At 48.8% G+C, this 24,711-nt stretch overlaps 1 protein-coding gene across 2 annotated transcripts in view; it reads left to right on the top strand.

Moving 5' to 3' along the window:
• LOC115463175 (gastrula zinc finger protein XlCGF26.1-like) overlaps positions 1-24,711 on the top strand; it is a 34,442-nt gene that overhangs the window by 5,755 nt on the left and 3,976 nt on the right. For both annotated transcript variants that reach the window (XM_030193439.1, XM_030193450.1), the window contains exon 2: positions 3,280-3,409. The gene's annotated coding sequence lies outside the window, so the exon portion shown is untranslated. The remainder of the gene's footprint in view (positions 1-3,279; positions 3,410-24,711) is intronic.

Below are 24,711 nucleotides of genomic sequence, written 5' to 3'. Positions count from 1 at the left end.
GGTCGCCCCATACCCGGAGCCTCGGTGGCCTCTTCCTGGGCCTACTATTAACCTGCACTAGTGGTCTGGTGGCCTCTACAGGGGCAAGAAAGAACCCTACTCATTCTTGCCCACTGCCACCACTCTTGCCGGTACCCGCTGTTTCTTCAAAATGGCCACCTAGATTACAACGGTAAAGGCCTGCTTGTCGCCCCATCCCCTCCCCCCGAGCTCGGTGGCCTCTTCCTGGGCCTACTTAACCCGCACTAGTGGTCTGGTGGCCTCTTTAGGGGCAGAAAGAACCCTACTCATTATTGCCAGCCACCACTCTTGCCGGTAATACCGCTGTCTCTTCAAAATGTCGCCTAGATTTCAACAGTAAAGGCCTGCTAGTCGCCCCATCCCCTCCCCCCGAGCCTCGGTGGGCTCTCCCTGGGCCTACTTTACCCCGCACTAGTGGTCTGGTGGCCTCTTCAGGGGCAAGAAAGAACCCTACTCTTTCTTGCCCACTGCCACCACTCTTGCTCGTACCGCTGTTTCTTCAAAATGGCCGCCTAGATTTCAACGGTTAAAGGCCTGCTGGTCGCCCCATCCCCTCCCCCGAGCCTCGGTGGGCTCTCCCTGGGCCTACTTTAACTCGCACTAGTGGTTTGGGTGGCCTCTTCAGGGCAAGAAAGAACCCTACTCTTTCTTGCCCCCTGCCGCCACCTCTTGCCAGTAACGCTGTTCTTCAACATGGCCACCAAGATTTCAAGTGGCAATCTCATTAGGGCCTGCCGCAAAAAGTCTTGGTGGCCATTTTGAAGAAGCGGACACCGACCAGAGCAGCGGGCAGTTAAGAGTGTGGGGGGGGGGGGATTTTCCTAGGTTAAGAGATCTGTCGATGTGCGCTTCTGCAGCTCCTACTGTTCTGGACCAGTGAGTACGGGGTTGGGAGGACTGGAAAAAGATGCATGGTATCTGTGTACAGAGAGGGAGGAGGAAAAAGGGGGCTGTAAGGGGTGAAGTGTGTGTGCAGGGAGGGAGGGCGGGAAAAAAATAAATATAGATGGTATCTGTACAAGTGGTGGGGGGGGGGGGCTGTAAGTGGATGAAGTTTGGGTGCAGGAAGAGGGGTGGCTGTGTGTGCAAAAGTAATGTTTAAGAAACTTGCAGAATTTGCAACATTTTCTGCACAGAATTTTGAGTTTTTTGGCGCAGAATTCCGGCAGGATCTACAGCTTTAACCACCTTACTGGACAGACGGAGGGGTCAGGAACAGCAAACAGGAGAAACCTCTATGTCAAATTGTCCAATCGGGCAGAGTAGAGGCTGACCAAAGGACAAATCCAATGCTGGGATTGGTTCACAATACTTCTTCGATTTCCATTGTGACCCCTGAGGGCAGGTGTCTTGTGGTGCCGAAAACAACATGGAATTCAAACATGGCCTGGGATAAACATAAAGGATCCTGTGCCGAGGAATGGATCCTCAGAAGCTTAGCCGAGATTGGGTGGCAGAGCCGGTGGTGGGAGTCGGGGAATAGTGCTGGGCAGACTTATATGGTCTGTGCCAGAGCCGGTGGGGGAGGCGGGACTGGTGGTTGGGAGTCGGGGATAGTGCTGGGCAGACTTATACGGTCTGTGCCAGAAACCGGTGGTGGGAGGCGGGGCTAGTGGTTGGGAGGCGGGGATAGTGCTGGGCAGACTTATACGGTCTGTGCCCTGAAAAGACAGGTACAAATCAAGGTAAGGTATACACAAAAGTAGAACACATGAGTTTATCTTGTTGGGCAGACTGGATGGACCGTGCAGGTCTCTTTTCTGCCGTCATCTACTATGTTACTCTCCGCTTATAATCGAACGAGAAAAAACGCCCAAGTTCCGACCTAAATCGGGAGATGGGCGTTTTTTCTCACAAAAACCAAATAAAGCGGTTATAATCGAAAGCCGAACTTTGGACGCTTTCAACTGCACTCCGTCGCGGATGCGGACCAAAGTGACGGGGGCGTGTCGGAGGCGTGGTGAAGGCGGAACTGGGGCGTGGTTATCACCCGAACAGAGATGGGCGCCTTTCGCCGATAATGGATGCGTTTGTAGCTAGAATTTAGGGCACTTTCCTGGACCCTGTTTTTTTCACGAAATAAGGCCCCAAAAAGTGCCCTAACATGACCAGGATGACCCCCAGAGGGAGTCGGGGATGACCTCCCCTGACTCCCCCAGTGGTCACTAACCCCCTCCCACCACAAAAAATGATGTTTCACAACTTTTTACTTTCACCCTCAAATGTCATACCCCTCTCCCAAGCAGCAGTATGCAGTTCCCTGGAGCAGTTGTTAGGGGGTGCAGTGGACGTCAGGCAGGTGGACCCAGGCCCATCCCCCCCGTACCTGTTTACAATTGTGCTGCTTAATGCTTAGTCGTCCAACCCCCCAAACCCACTGTACCCACATGTAGGTGTCCCCCTTCACCTCTAGGGCTATAGTAATGTTGTAGACTTGTGGGCAGTGGGTTTGAGGGGATTTGGGGGGCTCAACACCCAAGGGGAAGGGTGCTATGCACCTGGGAGCTCTTTTACCTTTTTTTTGTTTTTGTAAAAGTGCCCCCTAGGGTGCCCGGTTGGGTGTCCTGGCATGTGAGGGGGACCAGTGCACTATGAATCCTGGCCCCTCCCACGAACAAATGCCTGGATTATTCGTTTTTTGAGCTGGGCGATTTCCTTTTCCATTATCGCTGAAAAGCAAAACGCCCAGCTCACACCTTGGCGAATAAAACATGGGCGTCTATTTTTTTTTGAAATACGGTTCACTCCGCCCCTTCACAGACCCGTTCTCGGAGATAAACGCCCATGGAGATAGGCATTTCTGTTCGATTATGCCCCTCTATGTGTCGGGTCCCCTTTTTTTTCAATAACAACAAATAAAGCATCTGCTTAGCACCATCTCCGGTGTTGGATTTGTCCTTTGCTCAGCCTCTACTCTTGCCTGATCTGACTGAGGGGTCAAATTGGTCTTTATCTTCCTGCCTTAAGATTTAGTCCATTGAGATCTGGATGTTCCTGGTGTCCTGGACAACGTCCTGTTAACATTTCCTGGTTATTATACATTGATATTTCCAGGCATCAGCATTTGATGTTCTGTGTCTCTGGTGTAAGAAATATTTTCAGTCAGACTTGCAATTCTAGAAACCGACGTACTGGTACACTGGGGGAGAGGGGTCCTAATATCCCCTCCTCCATGATAGAATAAATCCAGCTGGAATCGAATGCATTCTGAGCACCTCCCCCCGTGTCCCCGAGTGAGTTTCTGGTTTTGTGTTTCAGATGCGGGTGACGTTTGAGGGACATCGCTGTCTCTTTCTCCCAGGATGATGGTGGAGGTATTTAGATGAGGGGCAGAAGGAGCTTTACTGGGAGGTGACGAAGGAGAATCACGAGACCATGATGTCCCTAGGTAAGGATTGCATTATCTGCACTTTAACCAGACACTGGGGTTGATTTACTGAAGATCATTTGTGACTTTTCCAGCTCCTGCATTGCTCTGTGTCTGTTGTCGGGTATCTCAGGTTGGTTCTTTGGCTTCAGACCAGGCTCCACGCTGCATCACCCCCTCCTACCAGCAGAGATAGACAAACTAACTTTTCCTAGTTACATCCCCTGTATAAGGGGCTGGTGCTCTGTGGAAAGCTCCAGTATTTTTCTCTATCTCCAGCAGATAGTAGGGTATTCAAGCTGGGGGTACTGGTCCCTGGCCTTAGGCTCAACAAAGCCATGTGGCATTAGCCTGCACAGCAGGGAGCTAACAGCCTTGCTCCCAGATTCCTAGTTCACAGACTGGATATGGTTGAGCTCAGAGCGTGACTCTGCAGCCCTCAGTCATCGCCAGCGGGCAATAACTAGGTGAAGCTTGCAGCTCGGTCCTCGCAGGGCCCATGCCAAGGGGGTATAGGTCCCATTTCCTCCTCCCCCCATTTCTGCCTCCCACGTTCACCCCCCCCCCCCTCCTACTACTACTGCTTATCATTTCTATAGTGCTACAAGGCATCCGCAGCGCTGTACACCATACACAAAAGACAGTCCCTGCTCAAAGAGCTTACAATCTAGATAAGACAGGTAAACAGAACAATAAGGGTAAGGGAATAAAGAGGTGATGACAAAGGACAGGGTAAGTGAGTGGTGGTTAGGAGTCAAAAGCAGTGGTAAAGAGGTGGGCTTTAAGTTTGGACTTGAAACGGCCAAAGACGGGGCTAGATGTACAGGCTCGGGTAGTCTATTCCAGGTGTGAGGGCAGCAGCAAGATAAAAGGAACGGAGCCTGGAATTAGCAGTAGAGGAGAAGGGGACAGATAAAAGAGATTTAGCTACAGAACGGAGTACCCGACAGGGGGCGTAGGGAGAGACGAGTGGAGAGGTACTGGGGAAAGGCAGAGCGAATGCACTTATAGGTCAATAAGAGACGTTTGAATTGAATGCGGAAATGGATAGGGAGCCAGTGAAGTGACTTAAGGAGAGGGCTAATGTGAGCATAGCGACTTTGGCGGAAAATGAGTCGCGCAGCAGAGTTTTGGACTGATTGAAGAGGAGAGAGATGGCTAAGAGGGAGGCCGGTGAGAAGCAGGTTGCAATAATCAAGACGAGAGGTGATAAGAGTGTGGATAAGGGTTCCGGTAGAGTGCTCAGAGATGAAGGGACAGATTTTGCTGATGTTATAGAGAAAGAAACAACAGGTTTTGACAATCTGCTGAATGAGCAGAGAAGGAGAGAGAGGAGTCAAAGATGACCCCAAGGTTACGAGCTGATGAGACAGGGAGAATGATAGTGCCATCCATAGAAATAGAGAAAGGGGGAGAAGAGAGGTAGGTTTAGGGGGAAAGATGAGAAGCTCGGTTTTGGCCATGTTAAGTTTCAGATGATGTTGAGACATCCAGGCAGCGATATCAGATAGACAGGCTGAAACATTGGTCTGGATGCTGGTTGAGATTTCGGGGGTAGAGAGGTAGATTACTACTACTACTTATCATTTTAAAGCGCTACTAGACGTATGCAGCACTGTACACTTGAACATGAAGAGACAGTTCCTTCTCGTGCCAGTCCGTCTGTTCCAGCGTGTTCCAATCCATCCATCTCAGCGTGTCCTGTTACTCTGTCGTCTTCTGGTCCAGCTCGTCACAGTCCATCTGTTCCTGCCTGCCCCGGCTTGTTCCAGCCTGTCCGTCTGCTCATCCTGACACAGTCAATCTGTTCCTGCTTGTTCCGGCTTGTTCCGGCTTATTCCAGCTTGTTCCGGCTTGTTCCAGCTTGCTCCTGTCCATCTATCCCAGCTTGTTCCTGACCGCTTGTTCCAGCTGCTACCTGCCTGCCTTGCGAGCCTCTCAGCCATTGACTTACCTACCTGCCTGCTAGCTTGTCAGCCATTGACTTACCTACTCGCCAGTCCAAAACCCAGCTTTCCAGCTCTATCTGCTTAACACCTCAGTCACCTCAGTCACTACATAGTCACCTGTTAACACCTCAGTCACTACTTATGGCCCCTGTCCACGTCTCTTCCTTGCCCTGTCCCTTCCTAATCTTCTTTCCCCCCCACTCCCACTGTCTACCACTAGAACTCTGCCCTCCTGCCCTGCCCGCCACGGCAATACCCTATTCACCTTCATCCCCCACCACCTCACCATCCCTCTTGTCCCCCGCCTCCTTCCTAGCTCTTAACCTTCAATACTTTCTTCCTGCCATTAACCCATCCCCATTCCTCCTAAGTACACTCGTCTTCGTCGCCTTCGCCAACCGACCTCCCCCCCTCCTCCGCATTCTCTTGCTCCTCCTCCTGCTATCCGCGGGAGACATTAACCCTAATCCAGGTCCCCCTCACCTGTCCCCATCCTATCCATGCAAACGATTCCGGGATGTCTCCAATCTCGTCTCTATTCCCCTCCTCCCCCTCTTCCCTCCCCTTCTCATGCACCTTGTGGAATGCCCACTCAGTCTGTAACAAACTGCCCTTCACCCACGATCTCTTCATTTCTCGCTCCCTTCAACTGCTCGCCCTAACCGAAACCTGGATCTCCCCGGAAGACTCGGCCTCAGTCACGGCCCTCTGCCATGGAGGTTATCTCTTCTCCCACACTCCCCGCCCAGTTGGCCGTGGTGGAGGCGTTGAGCTACTACTCTCGCCCTCCTGTAGTTTCCAACCCCTCCCCCTACCACAGTCTCACTGCTTCTCATCCTTTGAAGCCCACTCCATCCAGCTATTCTACCCGCTGCCACTCAGAGTCACAGTCATCTACGCCCCCCCCCCCCCCCCCCGATAAATCCTTCTCTTCCTTCCTCACCGACTTTGATGCTTGGCTTTCCGTCTTTCTTGAACCCTCATCTCCGTCCCTCATTCTCGGAGACTTTAACATACACGCTGATGACCCATCCGACCCTAACGCTTCTAAGTTCCTCACCCTAACATCCTCCTTCAACCTCCAGCTGTGCTCCACCACCCCTACTCACCGTGACGGCCATTGTCTTGACCTCGTCCTCTCCTCCTCTGGCTCACCCTCCAATTTCCACGCTTCTGCTCTCCCTCTCTCCGATCATCACCTGATCACATTCACACTTCTTCACCCCCCCCCCCTCTGCCCCGTCTAACTTTAACCACCACCTCCAGGAATCTCCAGGCTATTGACCCCCCCCCCCCCCCCACTTTATCCTCTAGTATCTCTAATCTCCTCCCGCCATCATGTCCTCCGAGACTGTAGACAAAGCGGTCTCCGCTTACAATGCCACTCTCTCCTCTGCTTTGGACACCCTTGCTCCATCCACCTCCTGTCCCACAAAGCGTACTAATCCCCAGCCTTGGCTGACCCCTTGCATCCGTTCCCTTCGCTCCTGCACCCGATCCACTGAACGCCTCTGGAGGAAATCTCATACCCATTCAGACTTCCTTCACTACAAATTCATGCTATCCTCCTTCCATTCCTCCCTATTCCTTGCAAAACAGGACTATTACACCCAATTGACCAATTCTCTCAGCTCCAACCCTCGTCGTCTCTTCACCACCCTTAACTCCCTTTTCAAAGTGCCCCCTGCTCCCACTCCCCCTTCACTCTCTCCTCAATTACTGGCTGACTACTTCCGCGACAAGGTGCAAAAGATCAACCTTGAGTTCACTACCAAGCCACCACCTCCTCTTCAGCCTGTAGCCCCATCCAACAACCAACCAACCATGGCCTCTTTCTCCTCCTTTCCTGAGATCACCGAGGATGAAACCTCCCGCCTTCTTTCCTCCTCGAAATGCACCACTTGTTCCTCCGATCCCATCCCCACCAACCTACTTAACACCATCTCCCATACTGTCACCCCCTCCATCTGTCACATCCTTAACCTTTCTCTCTCCACTGCAACTGTCCCTGACACCTTCAAGCACGCCGTAGTCACACCTCTCCTAAAAAACCCATCACTTGACCCTACCTGCCCCTCCAACTACCGCCCCATCTCTCTCCTACCCTTCCTCTCCAAAATACTTGAGTGCGCCGTTCACAGTCGCTGCCTTGATTTTCTCTCCTCTCATGCCATCCTCGATCCACTTCAATCCGGTTTTTCGCCGTCTACACTCGACAGAAACAGCACTCTCTAAAGTCTGCAACGACCTGCTCCTTGCCAAATCCAGAGGCCACTATTCCATCCTCATCCTCCTCGATCTATCCGCTGCGTTTGACACTGTCAATCATGATTTACTTCTTGCCACACTGTCCTCTTTTGGGTTCCAAGGCTCTGTCCTCTCCTGGTCTCTCTTATCTCTCCCACCGCACCTTCAGGGTACACTCTCATGGATCTTCCTCCACTCCCATCCCACTATCTGTTGGAGTTCCCCAGGGATCTGTCCTTGGACCCCTTCTCTTCTCAATCTAGGCTCACTGATCTCATCTCATGGTTTTCAGTATCATCTTTATGCTGATGACACCCAGCTATATCTCTCCACACCAGATATCACCACAGAGACCCAGGCCAAGGTATCGGCCTGCTTATCCGACATTGCTGCCTGGATGTCCAACCGCCACCTGAAACTGAACATGTCCAAAACCGAGCTCCTCGTCTTTCCACCTAAACCCACGTCTCCTCTTTCTCCATTCTCTATCTCAGTTGATAACACCCTCATCCTCCCCGTCCATCTGCCCGCAACCTCGGAGTCATCTTCGACTCCTCCCTCTCCTTCTCTGCGCATATCCAACAGACTTCCAAGACCTGTCGCTTCTTCCTCTTAACATCAGCAAAATTCGCCCTTTCCTCTCTGAGCACACCACACGTACTCTCGTCCACGCTCTCATTACCTCTCGCCTTGACTACTGCAACTTACTCCTCACCGGCCTCCCACTTAGCCATCTATCCCCCCTTCAATCCGTTCAGAACGCTGCCGCACGTCTTATATTCCGCCAGAACCGATATACTCATATCACCCCTCTCCTCAAGTCACTTCACTGGCTTCCGATCAGATACTGCATACAATTCAAGCTTCTCCTCCTTACCTACAAATGCACCCAGTCTGCGGCTCCTCACTACCTCTCTACCCTCATCCCGTAACCTCAGCTCTCAGGACAAATCCCTCCCTTCAGTACCCTTCTCCACCACTGCCAACTCCAGGCTCCGCTCATTCTGCCTTGCCTCACCCTATGCCTGGAACAATCTTCCTCAACCCCTACGCCAAGCCCCCTCCCTACCCATCTTCAAATCTCTGCTTAAAACTCACCTCTTCAATGCTGCTTTCGGCACCTAACCTTTCGAGAAATATAGTATGCCCTACCAGATTGACTCTACTCTTGTCTTTTAGATTGTACACTTGTCTCTAGATTGTACACCTGTCTTTTAGATTGTACACTTGTCTCTAGATTGTACACCTGTCTTTTAGATTGTAAGCTCCTTGAGCAGGGACTGTCCTTCCATGTTAAATTGTACAGCGCTGCGCAACCCTAGTAGCGCTTTAGAAATGTTAAGTAGTAGTAGTAGTAGTAGACAGAGCTTACAATCTAATTAGGACAGACAAACAAGAGATAAGGGAATATTAAAGTGAGGTTGATAAAATAAGGGTTCTGAACAAGCGAACAAGGGTTAGGAGTTAAAAGCAGCATCAAAAAGGTGGGCTTTTAGCTTAGATTTGAAGACGGTCAGAGATGGAGCTTGACGTACCGGCTCAGGAAGTCTATTCCAGGCATATGGTGCAGCAAGATAAAAGGAACAGAGTCTGGAGTTAGCGGTGGAGGAGAAGGGTGCAGATAAGAGAGATTTACCCAGTGAACTGAGGTCCTTGCAACTCCAGGCAGTCTATAAAAGAAAATGTTCAATTCCTGCTCAGGGGAATAAAGCTAACTAAAAAAACCCAGAGATCAAAGGGTCATGGATTGATATACCACCTTTCTGTGGTACAACCAAAGTGGTTTACTTATATGTAGGTACTTTCTCTGTCCCTAATGCAAACCCAATGGGAGACTCCTGCATTTTCGGGTCATCTCCCATACTCCCGCCGAGGAGCCGGGATCTCCGCAGAACTGCCTCCCCTTCCAGCGGCAGCAGGAGAAGCCTTCCTAAAACGTCATTTCCTGCTGCCACTAGTCCTGTGGCAACAGGAAATGACGTTTTATGAAGGTCTCTTTTGCTGCTGTTGGAAGGAGAGGCTGTAGCTATGGGTGGAGTTGTGGGCGAGTCCTAAATCTCCCACATAGGAGGTTGAAACCCTTGGCAGCTCTGCTAGTGGGCTCACTGTCTCCTTGTCGTCTGGGGCCGTACCATTCTGAGCAGGTGGGTGTTAAGCCCTCCTACCAGCAGATGGAGGTAGAGGAGACTGTTTTAACCTGTTGGTGCTCAGTGGAAAGTTCCAGTATTTTTCTCTAACTCTGGCAGATGGTAGGTCATTCAGGCAGGGGTGCCTGGTCTTGGCCTAGCTCCCCATGGCTGCACATTGAGGTTGAGCCTGCTCCCAGGTTCCTGGTTCTTGGACTGGGCCTGGTAAGAGTGCAAAAGTTAGCTCCACTGCCAGCCACATTTTTTAGCATCCACTGGGAGGGCTCAGAGGGGTGCGGGTTCCCATCCCCTTCCCTCATTGCCTTGCTTTGATGTTCTTTTCCCCGGGCTCCTCTGGCCTGTGTGGTTTGGTGGCTGTTCCAGTACAGGGTGAGGCAAAAGAAAGTAACCCCCCTAGAGTTTTTTTGCGTTTTCTCAGTAACCACATGGAATTTCTACATGAAATGTTACAGCTTTACTTGGTTGTACTATCTACGTCTATGTGCCGAATGGAATGAGATTAGCTGTAAAGATGGTGAAGGGACTTTTTAGCATGACCACCCAACAATAATGCATGTTCAAAAATGTTTGCACTGGGAAACTACTGTTATTGAAAAAAATAAAAAGCCCCAGGGTACCAACTTACTATTAATGACATCACAGTGACGTAGACTTTTGTCTGGGGAGCAATGTTGGAGGCTTATCACAAGGTTCACCCAAAGCCGCAAACAGTTGCCAAACTCGAGGAAGTGCTGCAGATGATCTGGGACGTCCTCCCATAGGGGCCGATCAACAAGGCTGTTAAGAACTTTCTCAAACGACTGAAGGCCTGTATTAAAGCTGGGGGTGGGCACTTTGAGCATTCACAGTGACTAAGGCCTCTGGGCAGCTCAAGACTCCTTCCGCTGACCCCTCTCAGGGGGACCCTCTGTTGGAGGGATTGGCGGGGTGCCTAAAGTATTTCCCGCTTCATAAGGTCCTCACATGTATGATGTTAGTGGAGTGGGAGTCTCCGGGTGGGCTCTCAGAGGGGCCAGGGTTTTGAACCGGCTGTATGCCTTTGCCTCTGAGGAGGTGGACAGGTACTGGTCATACCCCAGAGTGGATGCTCTGGTCACAGCAGTCACAAAGAAGACTGCCGTTCCTGTACAAGGGGACTTGGCCCTCTTGGAGCTCCATGACAAGTTTGTAGAGCTACAGTTTTGGCTAGCCTTCACTTTTGGGGTGTCTGGTGTCTAAGCCACCATCTGTGGGGGCTGCAGTATCGGCCATAGTCCCCAGAGGTCTCCTGCTTGGAATCTTGGGCAGCCGTTCTGGCGGACTGACCTTTATGATTTGGTGTGTCTTTCCTTCCGGTCAGAGGCCACCTCTTTGGTTGTGCCATTGGGCTGCAGATGCAGCTTCTAGGAACTCCTCAGGAAGACCTGGAAAGTTAATGAAGGACGTGGGAGAAGCTTGGCCTCTCCATCTTCCTGAGCTGCAGCAGACAGGTTCCCCACAGTCCTCAGCGGGTCAAGGTCATTCCAAGGGTGTGATTTTTGGCCAGCTTAGCACTCAACAGCCCAGACTTTGGGTGCAGGAAGGCCCTTCAAGCAGGGTCCATTTTGTGATCCCAAAATATCCAGAGCCTCAGGTTCTTCCGGTGGGGCTGGAGCTACCAAGCCTGTCTAATGGAGGACATGCCAGCCCCTTGCTAGCTCTGGTAGGGGGCAGGTTGCCCCCCTCCACCACGAGTGGGCCCACATTACCTCAGATCAGTGGGTTCTGTAGGTGGTTGATACTCCCTGGAGCTCACCCACTCTGTACCTGATGCCTTCTTGGTGTCTCCCTGTGGCTCAGCCCTAAAGCATCAGGCTTTACTCTTCAGCATCTTCTCAAGCTGGGGGTGGTGGAGTCCATGCCAGAGGTGGAACAGGGCCTAGGACGTTATTCCATATACTTCATGGTCCCAAACAAGGGAGGCTCCTTTCGGCCCATCCTGGATCTAAAAGGGGTGTATGCTTGCCTCTGCATCCAGCACTTTCATATGGAGACCCTTTGGTCTATGATCGCCTCGGTTCGTCCAGGCGAGTTCTTGACCTTGGACATTACCAAGGTCTATCTGCATATCCCCATTGTGGATCATCACAAGCAGATAGGTCCTCCATTTTTTTCGTGCTTGGGTGCCATCTTCAGTTCTGAGCCTTGCCTTTTGGGTTTGCCACAGCGCCCCACACTTTTTCCAAGGTGATGGTGGTGGTGGTGGTGGCATCAGTGTATCTGTGGCATAAGGGCATTCGAGTTCAGCCCTACCTGGACAATTGGTTGATTCGGGCCACTGGGAGGCAGAGGACAAGCTGCCCACATATCAGGCCACTGTCCTCCTGGTATCTGGGCTGGGTAGTGAATCGTGTCAAGAGTCACCTGCTCCCTTCCCAGGTCATGGAGTATCTGGGAGTCCATTTCGACACAGCTTGGAGGATGATGATCCAGTGGACGGGGCAGCTAAGCTGCAGGCCCAGAAATGCTGACTGTGTGAGCCGTCGCCGCCCAGAAAAGCTCTTGTATGTCTTTCCACCATGGCCTCTGAAAGGCCAGCTCTTGTTCAGGATTGCACGGCATCCTCATCTTGTCCTTTTTGTCGCTCCAGGATGGCCTTGTCAGCCATGTTGTGCAGATCTGGTGCATCTGTTGGTGGCTGAGCTGCTCCCCCAGGGTATGCAGCCTGCTTCGTAAAGGTTAGGTAGAAATGGAGGATCCAGATAACGTCTAGCTTACGGTATGGCCCTTGGAAGGAGGCGTTTAGCGAGGCATAGTTTCTCGCCTGCGATTTGTCTCTACCTTTCTTAAGTCCGAGAAGTCCTCCAAGTCTTCAGCGTACGTGTGAGTCTGGAAGGTTTTTGAGGGTTGATGTGCTGTATGGACATTTTCCCCTTGAAAGGCACAGTCCCAGATTTTCTGGGCTTTTCACATCAGGGTCTGGATCAGAGTTTGGCACTGAGCTAAGGTCCACAAGGTGAAGGGCCTGTCCCTGAATTTGGTTCTCGGTGGTCTCCGAGGTGTCTTTTGAGTCTTCACAGGCTGCCTGTATTAAGGACTTTATGATCAAATTGATTTTTCCTTGTTGCTTGGAGAGTCTCAGAATTGCGGGTGTTGTCGGGACCAGTACTTCTCTTTTTCACGATTGCACGGTTTCTTCCATTTTGTTCAAGGTGATTTATCCATTCCATCTGAACCAGGAGTCTGTTTGCACTCTTTTGAGGAGGAGGGTTCTGACCCTTGGGCTTGAAGGCTGCACAAGCTAGACATCCGGAGGATGTTGTTGGGGTACATGGAGAAGACAAATGATTAGAGAAGTGAAAATCATTTGTCTTCTCCATGTAACAACCATGTAACATGGGTGTTCATGGGGCCATGAAAAAGCACAAATAGATGATTAGAGATCTCTTTGTGCTTTTTCATGGCTCTTGGAATGGCCAATAAGAAGGTCACTATTGCACGGTGGATCAAGGCAGCTATTGAGTCTGCCTACATTTGTAGGAATCATCAGGTGCCTCTGGAGTTGAGAGCTCACTCAACTTGGGCTCAGATGACCTCCTGGGCGGAGGCCTGAGCAGTCACCCTGGAGGAAATTTGTAAGGCAGCAAAGTGGTTGTTCAGTACATGCCTTTATGAGCATTACAGGTTGGATATGCTATCCAGTGCCCGCTTGGACTTTGGCAGAGCCGTCATTAGGGGGTCTTTGTCTTTCCCTGTCCAGTAGTTCTGTTTGGGTGCCACCTACTCATTCAGAATGGTATGGCCCCTAGATGACAAGGAAGATGAAATTGTCTTACCTGATCATTTTCTTTCCTTTAATCGGGTCATATTGTTCTGAGGCCCGCCGTCAAAAGACTAAAGTACGGGGCTCATGAAATGGTGTGCTCTTTCCCTTAGTTTAGAGACAGTTCTTGCATATGCAGGGTGGAGAGTGCCACACTGTGGTGTTATGCTTGCTTGATGCGTTGCAATTGCAGTGGTTGATGGGACATGGGTGTGCTTTACAAAGGAACATAAAAATAGCCATATTGGGTCAGATCAATGGTCCATCTAGCCCAGTATCCTACTTCCAACAGTGGCCAATCCAGGTCCCAAGTACCTGGCAGAATCACAAATAGCAACAATATTCCATGATACTAAACCCAGGGCAAGCAGTGGCTTCCTCAATGTCTATCTCAATAACATATAGACTTTTCCTCCAGGAACTTGTCAATACTTTTTTTTAAAACCCAGGTACGCTACCTGCTGTTACCACATCCTCCAGCAATGAGTTCCAGAGCTTAACTATTCCTTGAGTGAAAAAATATTTCTTCCTATTTGTTTTAAAAGTATTTCCATGTAATTTCATTGATCTCCCTGATCTCTGTACTTTTTGAAAGAGTGAAAAATCGATTCACTTTTACCCATTCTACACCATTCAGGATTTTATAGACCTCAATCGTATTTCCCCTCAGCCATCTCTCTTCCAGTCTGAAGAGCCATAACCTCTTAAGCCTTTCCTCATTTGAGAGCAGTTCCATCAGTGGTTAGTGCAGTGGACTTTGATCCTGGGGAACTGAGTTCGATTCCCACTGCAGCTCCTTGTGACTCTGGGCAAGTCACTTAACCCTCCATTGCCCCTGGTACAAAATAAGTACCTGAATATATGTAAACCGCTTTGAATGTAGTTGCAAAAAAGGCGGTATATCAAGTCCCATTTCACTTTTCCTTTTTGAGATTCTACATGGAATGTTGCTATTCCACTAGCAACATTCCATGTAGAAGCCTGCCCTTGCAGATCAGCAACGCGAACGCGCAGGCTTCTGTGAGTCTGACGTCCTCTGCAGACTCACAGAAACAGAAGCCTGCGCGGCCGCATTGCTGATCTGCAAGGGCAGGCTTCTACATGGAATGTTGCTAGTGGAGGAGTAGCCTAGTGGTTAGTGCAGTGGACTTTGATCCTGGGGAACTGAGTTCAATTCCCACTACAGCTCCTTGTGACTCTGGGCAAGTCACTTAACCCTCCATTGCCCCTGGTACAAAAATAAGTACCTGAATATATGTAAACCGCTTTGAATGTAGTCAGGGCCGTGCCTAGGGACGGCGCTCCCCCGCCCCGACGTGTCAGTCTTCCCTTCGCTCAGTGTCCCGCCTTCTTCTGACGTCATTTCTGATGTCAGAAGAAGGCGGAACTGAGCGAAGGGAAGACTGACGTCGGGGCGGGGGAGCACCGCCTCCTCACTAACGCTACGCTGCCGCCGGACAGAGGTAAATTTAAACAAAAAAAAAAGGAAAAGGATCTGGGAGAAGAGGGCGAGGTAAGCATGGTGCGGCGGGCGCCCCCCAGAGGATGGCGCCCTCCTGCCATGCTTACCTCGCTTACCGTGTTGGCACAGCCCTGAATGTAGTTGCAAAAACCTCAGAAAGGCGGTATATCAAGTCCCATTTCCCTTTACCCTTTCTCTTTATCATTTTGGTCACTTCTTTGAACTTTTTCTAATTCCACGATATCTTTTTTGAGACGCAGCGACAGTGGCGTAGGCAGAAGTCAATTTTTGGGTGGGCCTTTTCCTTTGCTTGGGACTACCGGTCGTGCCGGCACTGGCGTGATGACACTTGTGTTCTCTGTGTTCGTCGCTGCTGCGTCTCGCTGCTGTTGAGTTGTGCTCTGTTCTTCCTCGATTATGTGTTTGCCCACTCCTGCGTTGTCTGTGGCCCTGGCCGCTTCCATTCTGCTTGAGGGGGGGTGGGTGTAACAAGGTCAAAGGTAAAGGGATCTAGATAGACTGAAACAAAAAAAATGTTAAAACGATATCCCCGCAATACTTCAATTACATGTTTTGTTTTGTTTTTATTTTATGTATTTTTTATTTATTTATTTGTTTTTAGAGTTCACTTGCTGGTACTGATGACCCCCGTTGTGGCGGCCATACCGACTTCTGCCCTCTCCAATATGGCTGCCCCGAGTACATCCCATCACTCCTTGTCTAAACCACCCAAGATGGCCGCCACCTATTTGTTCCTACCAATATGGCTGCCATGTGTACATCTTCTTCAACTATCCAAGATGGCCACTACCTGTTGCCCCTACTAATATGGCTACTGTGGGACTGCCCGCTTAGCCTATACATAGTGCTAGAACAGGATCGCTGTGGTGCCTGGGAGATAAGGACCACTTCTCAAAATTCGAGAAATATATTTTTTGTGTCAGCCTCCTGGAATCGAACTTGTAACGTTCCGAGATACAAGCCTGCAACCTGCAATCTATGCCATTTTTATTTTTATTTTTTTTATAGGGAAACAGTGTAAAGGCGAGGCAATGGGGAGGGCTCGCACTCCTCGCCGCCGTCAGGCCTCGCTGTAACCCGACCCCGATCCACTGACCGTGTGGCATACCCCATCTTGACCCAGTGTGGTGGAGATCAGGGATCCGCAAGTTTTTTTAAGAGGATCCCGTTCCAATGTCCCCCGCACAACGGACGCCTGATTTAGTCACTGTGAGGGGACCCCCCTGGACCGTGCGACGATGTCTCCGCCGCTCCAACCGCTCTGGACCAGATCCGAAGAAGCGCCCAGCCTGTCTCAGACTCCCGTGGGGTCGAGGATATTTGGGCACAAGTCCGCGTTTGCGGTGTGCTCGTTGGGGACGGTCTGGGCCGCTTTGACAAGAAGAGTGCACGGACGGGGCCGATCACTGCCAGGAATCGCTGTGCAGGCTGATGCCCAGACGCCCGAAGAGGACGTCTGGGCTCCGCCCCGGGGTTATAAACCCCTTTTGTCTCCCCACCCACCTCAGCGGAGTGCTGCTTGCGGCGGCAGAGATTCGCCATAGCTCCCAGCTCGCACCCAGCTGCACCTTTGCGCATGCTCGTCGGGGCACAGCGCCATGATAGTTTGCTTACACTTCCCTTTACCTTGAGTGCTGTGTGGCACAGCTATGTATATCCCTATAAGCAGTTCCCTTTATCCTTGTGTGTGGATTCCCTTTACCCTTGTGTGCTGTGTGACAAAGCCTTGTATATCCCTATAAGCAGTTCCCTTTATCCTTGTGTGTGGATTCCCTTTACCCTTGTGTGCTGTGTGACACAGCCTTGTATATCCCTATAAGCAGTTCCCTTTATCCTTGTGTGTGGATTCCCTTTACCCTTGTGTGCTGTGTGACACAGCCTTGTGTATTCTTATAGGTGGTTATACTTTACCTTTGTGTGCTGTATGGTACAGCCTAGAATGTTCCCTTGAGTGGCTTCCTTTATCCTTGACTGCCCTGTGGCACAGCCTTGTATATTCATATAGAAGCTTCTGTCTGTCGCCCTTCCCTTGTGCTCCAGTTCCTTTGGGGACCCCTCGTTATTCTTTCTCCCTTCCCAGTGTATGACTTGGTTCCTGTTCGGCTGTGAGGCCCTCACGCTTTCATCGGTACCAAAGACAAGCCTTTACTTAACAGACTAAGTTCAGTCATAGATAATGGACGAGAAGATAAATTTGTTACCACTGAGGGAGTTGTTGGTAACGACGTTGTGACCTGGTCTGTGGACGGGTTAGACCGGCACTGCCGCCCCGTCTTCTGCGTCCTCTTCCTCGCCCTCTGTGTTGGCGTGTGTCTAAAAAATCTCCTCTATCACTATCGGAAGATGAACTATCACTCAAAACGTTATCCAGAGAATCAGTCTGAAGAACATCACTCCCAGTTGTATTCTGTGCATCCTTACGCATCCATATATATACAAGACCTAGACAACCGCAACAATCATGATGCCAGCCATGGAAGCCTAAGAGAGTATATTAAGACAGGTTTGAAGTTTGTGAAAGATCCGACATGACAGGGTGAAGAGCTGCAAGTAGAAGAGCCTTATCGTTTTATTACAAGTGCTACATTTCAGAGGACAGTTTTCAGATGTCTGTGGGCACATACTGCTTTCAGGTGCAGATTTCTCAAAAGGGGAAGTACTCAGAGATTTGTAACTGTTTTCTGCTATAATTTTCCCCAGCAAAATCATTGATGACGTTACCTGCTCTGAACCTAACCCCACTCCTGAGCCCACCTACGTTTCCTGCAGGTGTGTGGTAATTCTAGAGCAGTCGTCGTAGGATTAGAAACCTAGAATCAACAGTAATCACAAAATGTTTCAGGTCTCTTTAGAAACTAAAATGGACCAGACCCTATTTCTCATCAGAAACATTCAGACTATTGGTACAATTATTAACATGATCCCAATTCGATTATTGTAAAATGGCATATATGCTAGCTGTAAGGGAGTACCTGTTGAAAAAACTCCAAATGGCTCAAAACACTGCAGCCAGGTTCATATGTAGCAATGATTTATATGTAGTTGCTTTGCTTTGCCGCTCACAGCAATGATTTAAATGTAAATGCTGGCTTTGCTTTGCTCTGTTTTAATTATAAGGCAAATGAGCTGCTCCGTCCTAGTTACAAGGTAGAGGGAAATAGTTGCACGCACAGCTCACAGCAATGATTGCTCTGTTTTGCTTCTTTGAATTTAAGGCAAATGAGCGATCACAGCAATTGATTTAATTGTAGATGCCTTGCTTTGTTCTGGATTGTAATGCCAAGGGTGATAGCTGCTTTACACTAATAGTATCGTGCACAGCAATGATTGTAAGCCAAGTAAGATCTGCAGGAACTGCTGCCAAGCTCAAGGCAAGTGAAATCTGAATGAACTATTGCTGACTACACGGCCCAGATCGAACTGCTTCGTGCTGATAGCACCGCTCATAGTTCTGATCTGAGCACCGCAGATTTGGACTGAACACAGTGTTCAATGCAATTGAGATCTGCGTCACCTCATTTCAATACGAATGAGATCTGCCTCTAAACGCACTGCTTTACTGAACTAGGAGCTTAACCGAGATTGGATAGCAGAGCCGGTAGTGGGAGGCGGGGCTGGGGTGGGAGGGCGGGGATAGTGCGGGGCAGACTTATACGGTCTGTGCCAGAGCCGGTGGTGGGAGGCGGGACTGGAGGTTGGGAGGCAGGGATAGCGCTGGGCAGACTTATACGGTCTGTGCCAGAGCCGGTGGTGGGAGGCGGGGATAGTGCTGGGCAGACTTATACGGTCTATGCCAGAGCCGGTGGTTGGGAGGCGGGGCTAGTGCTGGGCAGACTTATACGGTCTGTGCCAGAGCCGGTTGTGGGAGGCGGGACTTGTGGTTGGGAGGCAAGGATAGTGCTGGGCACACTTATACGGTCTGTGCCAGAGCCGGTGGTGGAGGCGGGGCTGGTGGTTGGGGGGCGGGGATAGTGCTGGGCAGACTTATACGGTCTGTGCCAGAGCCGGTGGTGGGGGGCAGGACTTGTGGTTGGGAGGCAGGGACAGTGCTGGGCAGACTTATACAGTCTGTGCCAGAGCCTGTGGTGGAGGCAGGGATAGTGCTGGGCAGACTTATACGGTCTGTGCCAGAGCCGGTGGTTGGGAGGCGGGGGGGTTGGGAAGCGGGGATAGTGCTGGGCAGACTTATACGGTCTGTGCCCTGAAGAGCACAGGTACAAATCAAAGTAGGGTATACACAAAAGTAGCACACATGAGTTGTCTTGTTGGGCAGACTGGATGGACCGTGCAGGTCTTTTTCTGCCGTCATCTACTATGTTACTATGTTACTATGCCGCTTTGCCTTGATGCACTAGCAACTTGAACTAAACTCTGCCGCCATATTCTTAAGCGCACTGTCTTTTAGACCCAGTTATAGATACAGTGCCGCGGATGCACTGCACATATTGTACTGCATATTCTATACACTCCTGCTTTAGAAATCGCTGCAGTGCCTTAAATGCTGATATGAACCCCAGCAAATACTTTTAATCATCTACTGTCTTACCCTACTCTTACACATATATACAACCCACGATACAGATAACAACAACCTCACAACTCACAAGTCATACATCACTCACACACACATAATGCCCGCCCAAATAAACAACAAAAACCACGATAAACCTAATGCCCATGGACACCAACAAAGAATATCAAAAGAAGACACCAAACCCGCACACCAAGACAACAGACAATTGATAAAAATCACCACAAACCCGAACCCAAGGAAGCAACACCAATTAATACAAATAGGATACACTAACGCCAGATTTATAATAAAAAAACCACAACGATAACCGACTGGATAACGGCAGATCACCTTGACCTCCTTCTCATCAATGAAACTTGGATACATGACTCTAAAGACCCAATAATCCTAGAGCTTTGTCCACCAGGATACAAAATCACTCATTGGACGAGAGAAGGAAAAAGAGGCGGAGGTATAGCTATAATCTATAAATCCCAATTCAAAGTTACAACAACAGCTGAATCGATCCTCCCCCAACTCGAAATAGCCTCAGTCAGAGTTACACACCCTAACCTGCATGATCAACTAAATATAATCCTATTCTACAGACCCCCGGCTAAGTGGCAAGATGCACAGATACACTTTATGGACTTCATATCAAATACTTGTCTATCTTCCCAGAATATCCTCATAGCAGGAGACATTAACCTCCATCTTGAAGACACCAATTCAAATAATGTACACGAATGCAAGGAATTCCTCCAACTTTGGGAGATCCACTGGCCTAACATGCAGCCAACCCACAAACATGGATACACGCTGGATATCGTAACTCACAAATTCTCATCAGACGCGAACCTCACAATCAAGGACACAAAATGGACAGCCACACCATGGTCCGATCACTACAAGGCAAATACTTCCCTCCTCTGGAAAACAAAAGAGAAACAACAAAAACGAGAAAAAAGAACCTACACTACAAGAGGCAAAATAGACCCTCTAACATTCTGGCAACAAATATACCGCCGAATGGACAACAACCACAGAATCACCTCAATTTCCAAGAATGGGACAACAGATGCCAACAGTTCTAGACATATAGCACCGCTCCAAACTAGAACCTCGCATAGGAATAGCTCAATCCCATGGTTTAACGAAGAACTGAAAGAACTAAAAACACAGGTCAGAAGACTAGAAAGAGTATGGAGCAAAAAAAAGACAAACACACACTCAAAGAGTGGAAACAGTTACAAAGAAAATACAACATCAGACATACCAAAAGAACGTACATAAGTACATAAGTAATGCCATACTGGGAAAAGACCAAGGGTCCATCGAGCCCAGCATCTTGTCCACGACAGCGGCCAATCCAGGCCAAGGGCACCTGGCAAGCTTCCCAAACGTACAAACATTCTATACATGTTATTCCTGGGATTTTGGATTTTTCCAAGTCCGTTTAGTAGCGGTTTATGGACTTGTCCTTTAGGAAACCGTCCAACCCCTTTTAAACTCTGCTAAGCTAACCGCCTTCACCACATTTTCCGGCAATGAATTCCAGAGTTTAATTACACGTTGGGTGAAGAAAAATTTTCTCCAATTTGTTTTAAATTTACTACACTGTAGTTTAATCACATGCCCCCTAGTCCTAGTATTTTTGGAAAGCGTGACCAGACGCTTCACATCCACCTGTTCCACTCCACTCATTATTATATACCTCTATCATGTCTCCCCAGCCGTCTCTTCTCCAAGCTGAATAGCCCTAGCCTCCTTAGTCTTTCTTCATAGGGAAGTCGTCCCATCCCCGCTATCATTTTAGTCGCCCTTCGCTGCACCTTTTCCAATTGTACTATATCTTTCTTGAGATGCGGCGACCAGAATTGAACACAATACTCAAGGTGCGGTCGCACCATGGAGCGATACAACGGCATTATAACATCCTCACACCTGTTTTCCATACCTTTCCTAATAATACCCAACATTCTATTCGCTTTCTTAGCCGCAGCAGCACACTGAGCAGAAGGTTTCAGCGTGTTATCGACGACGACACCCAGATCCCTTTCTTGGTCCGTAACTCCTAACATGGAACCTTGCATGACGTAGCTATAATTCGGGTTCTTTTTTCCCACATGCATCACCTTGCACTTGCTCACATTAAACGTCATCTGCCATTTAGCCGCCCAGTCTCCCAGTTTCGTAAGGTCCTCTTGTAATTTTTCACAATCCTGTCGCGAGTTAATGACTTTGAATAACTTTGTGTCATCAGCAAATTTAATTACCTCACTAGTTACTCCCATCTCTAAATCATTTATAATATATTAAAAAGCAGCGGTCCTAGCACAGACCCCTGAGGAACCCCACTAACTACCCTTCTCCATTGTGAATACTGCCCATTTAATCCCACTCTCTCTGTTTCCTATCCTTCAACCAGTTTTTAATCCACAATAGGACATTTCCTCCTATCCCATGACCCTCCAATTTCCTCTGTAGCCTTTCATGAGGTACCTTGTCAAACGCCTTTTGAAAATCCAGATACACAATATCAACCGGCTCTCCTTTGTCCACATGTTTGTTTACTCCTTCAAAGAATTGAAGTAAATTGGTCAGGCAAGATTTCCCCACACAAAAGCAGTGCTGACTCGGTCTCAGTAATCCATGTCCTCGGATGTGCTCTGTAATTTTGTTTTTAATAATAGCCTCTACCATTTTCCCCGGCACCGATGTCAGACTCACCGGTCTATAATTTCCCGGATCTCCCCTGGAGCCTTTTTAAAAAATGGGCGTTACATTGGCCACCCTCCAATCTTCCGGTACCACGCTCGATTTTAAGGATAAGTTGCATATCACTAGCAGTAGCTCCGCAAGCTCATTTTTCAGTTCTATCAGTACTCTAGGATGAATACCATCCGGTCCAGGAGATTTGCTACTCTTCAGTTTGCCAAACTGCCCCATTACGTCCTCCAGGTTTACCGTGAAGTCAGTAAGTTTCTCCGACTCGTCCGCTTGAAATACCATTTCCGACACCGGTATCCCACCCAAATCTTCCTCAGTGAAGACCGAAGCAAAGAATTCATTCAGTCTCTCCGCTACATCTTTGTCTTCCTTGATCGCCCCTTTTACCCCTCGGTCATCCAGCAGCCCAACCGATTCTTTTGCCGGCTTCCTGCTTTTAATATACCGAAAAAAATTTTACTATGTTTTTTTGCCTCTAATGCTATCTTTTTTTCGTAATCCCTCTTGGCCTTCTTTATCTGTGCCTTGCATTTGCTTTGACACTCCTTATGCTGCTTCTTGTTATTTTCAGACGGTTCCTTCTTCCATTTTCTGAAGGCGTTTACAAAACTATAATAGGACCAAACTACAAGGACACGCACAAACTCTTTTCACTTGTAAACAATCTCCTGAACAGCAGAGACACCCCATCGGCAACCAACCTAGCAAATTATTTCAATGAAAAAATCACAAAGCTCCGACGCATGATACCAAGTAACACTATTGAGTATTCAAGCATCCTTGAATGCCTAGACCCAATACCCGGGGAATACCCAGCTGATCGATCATGGACCAACTTTGACTTAATTTCAGTAGATGAACTCACACACTGGCTCAGAAAATATGCCAGATCTCAATGCAAACTTGACATTTGCCCTACCAGCCTAATAAGCGCCGCACCCAAACAATTTAAAAAAGACCTCACGAACCAAGTAAACTATAGACTCCTAAACGGTCTCTTCCCCACGGAAAATGGAAACATCCTACTCACTCCGTTACCAAAAGATGCCAAGAAAAGCACAATGGACCTAACCAACTACCGACCAGTCGCTTCTATCCCACTCACTACAAAATTGATGGAAGGCATAGTGACGAAACAGCTCATGGAATACCTGACCAAACACTCAATTCTACACAAGTCCCAGTCAGGATTCCGATCAAATCATAGCACTGAAACTGTACTAGTGTCTGCAATGAACTCATTCAAAAAAACAATTGCAACCGGCAAGAACATACTCGTATTACAATTCGACATGTCTAGTGCCTTCGACATGGTGGATCATGGAATACTATTACACCTACTAGAATACTTCGGAATCGGAGGCCCAGTTCTCAAATGGTTTGAAGGATTCCTTACCACCAGATCCTACCAAGTTACAACGAATACTGATAGATCACCACCTTGGACACCGGAATGTGGAGTTCCTCAAGGATCCCCCCTTTCACCAACAATCTTCAACCTAATGATGATACCACTAGCCAAACTCTTGGCCAATCAAAACCTTAACCCCTACATATATGCCGATGATGTTACAATCTACATCCCGTTCAAGAGTGACTTAAACGAAATAACCAACGAGATTAACCAGAGCTTCCAGATCATGCACTCATGGGCGGACTCATTCCGGTTAAAACATAATGCAGAAAAAACCCAATGTCTAGTTCTCACTTCCCAATACAACACAAACAACTACCCCACTATAACCACACCCCACTGCACACTTCCTAACTCAGAAAATCTGAAAATTCTTGGAGTCACCATTGATCGAAACCTCACACTCGATACCCACATGAAGAATACAACGAAAAAAAATGTTCCAATCGATGTGGAAACTCAAAAGAATAAAACCTTTTTTCCCAAGAAACATCTTCTGCACCCTAGTACAGTCATTAGTAAGCCACTTGGACTACTGTAACGCTCTGTACGCAGGCTGTAAAGAGCAGACCATTAAAAAACTCCAAACAGCCCAGAACACCGCAGCCAGACTCATCTTTGGAAAACCTAAATATGAAAGTGCGAAGCCCCTAAGAGAGAAACTGCACTGGCTTCTGCTCAAGGAACGAATTGAGTTCAAGATCTGCACGACCGTACACAAAATCATTCACGCAGATGCCCCACTCTATATGTTAAACCTAGTGGACCTACCGCCCAGAAACGCCAAAAGATCGGCCTGCAAATTCCTCAATCTGAACTTCTCCAGCTGTAAAGGAGTGAAATACAAACAGGCTTATGCTACGACCTTTGCGTACAAAAGCACACAGTTTTGGAATGCGTTACCCAAGGCCCTGAAAACCATGGACAATCTAACCAGCTTCCGCAAAGCTTTGAAAACACACCTCTTCAACAAAGCCTACAAAAGTCATCCTCAATGAAACAAATCATTCCTTAAACCACCCAAGTACACCAAAAACACCTCTCACACGACCTTAACTA

Source organism: Microcaecilia unicolor, chromosome 1, assembly GCF_901765095.1.
Source record: "Microcaecilia unicolor chromosome 1, aMicUni1.1, whole genome shotgun sequence".
In the NCBI taxonomy this organism is placed as follows: Eukaryota; Metazoa; Chordata; class Amphibia; order Gymnophiona; family Siphonopidae; genus Microcaecilia; species Microcaecilia unicolor.
The sequence above is the reverse complement of the archived record's forward strand: the minus strand, read 5'-3'. Positions and strand labels throughout refer to the sequence as shown.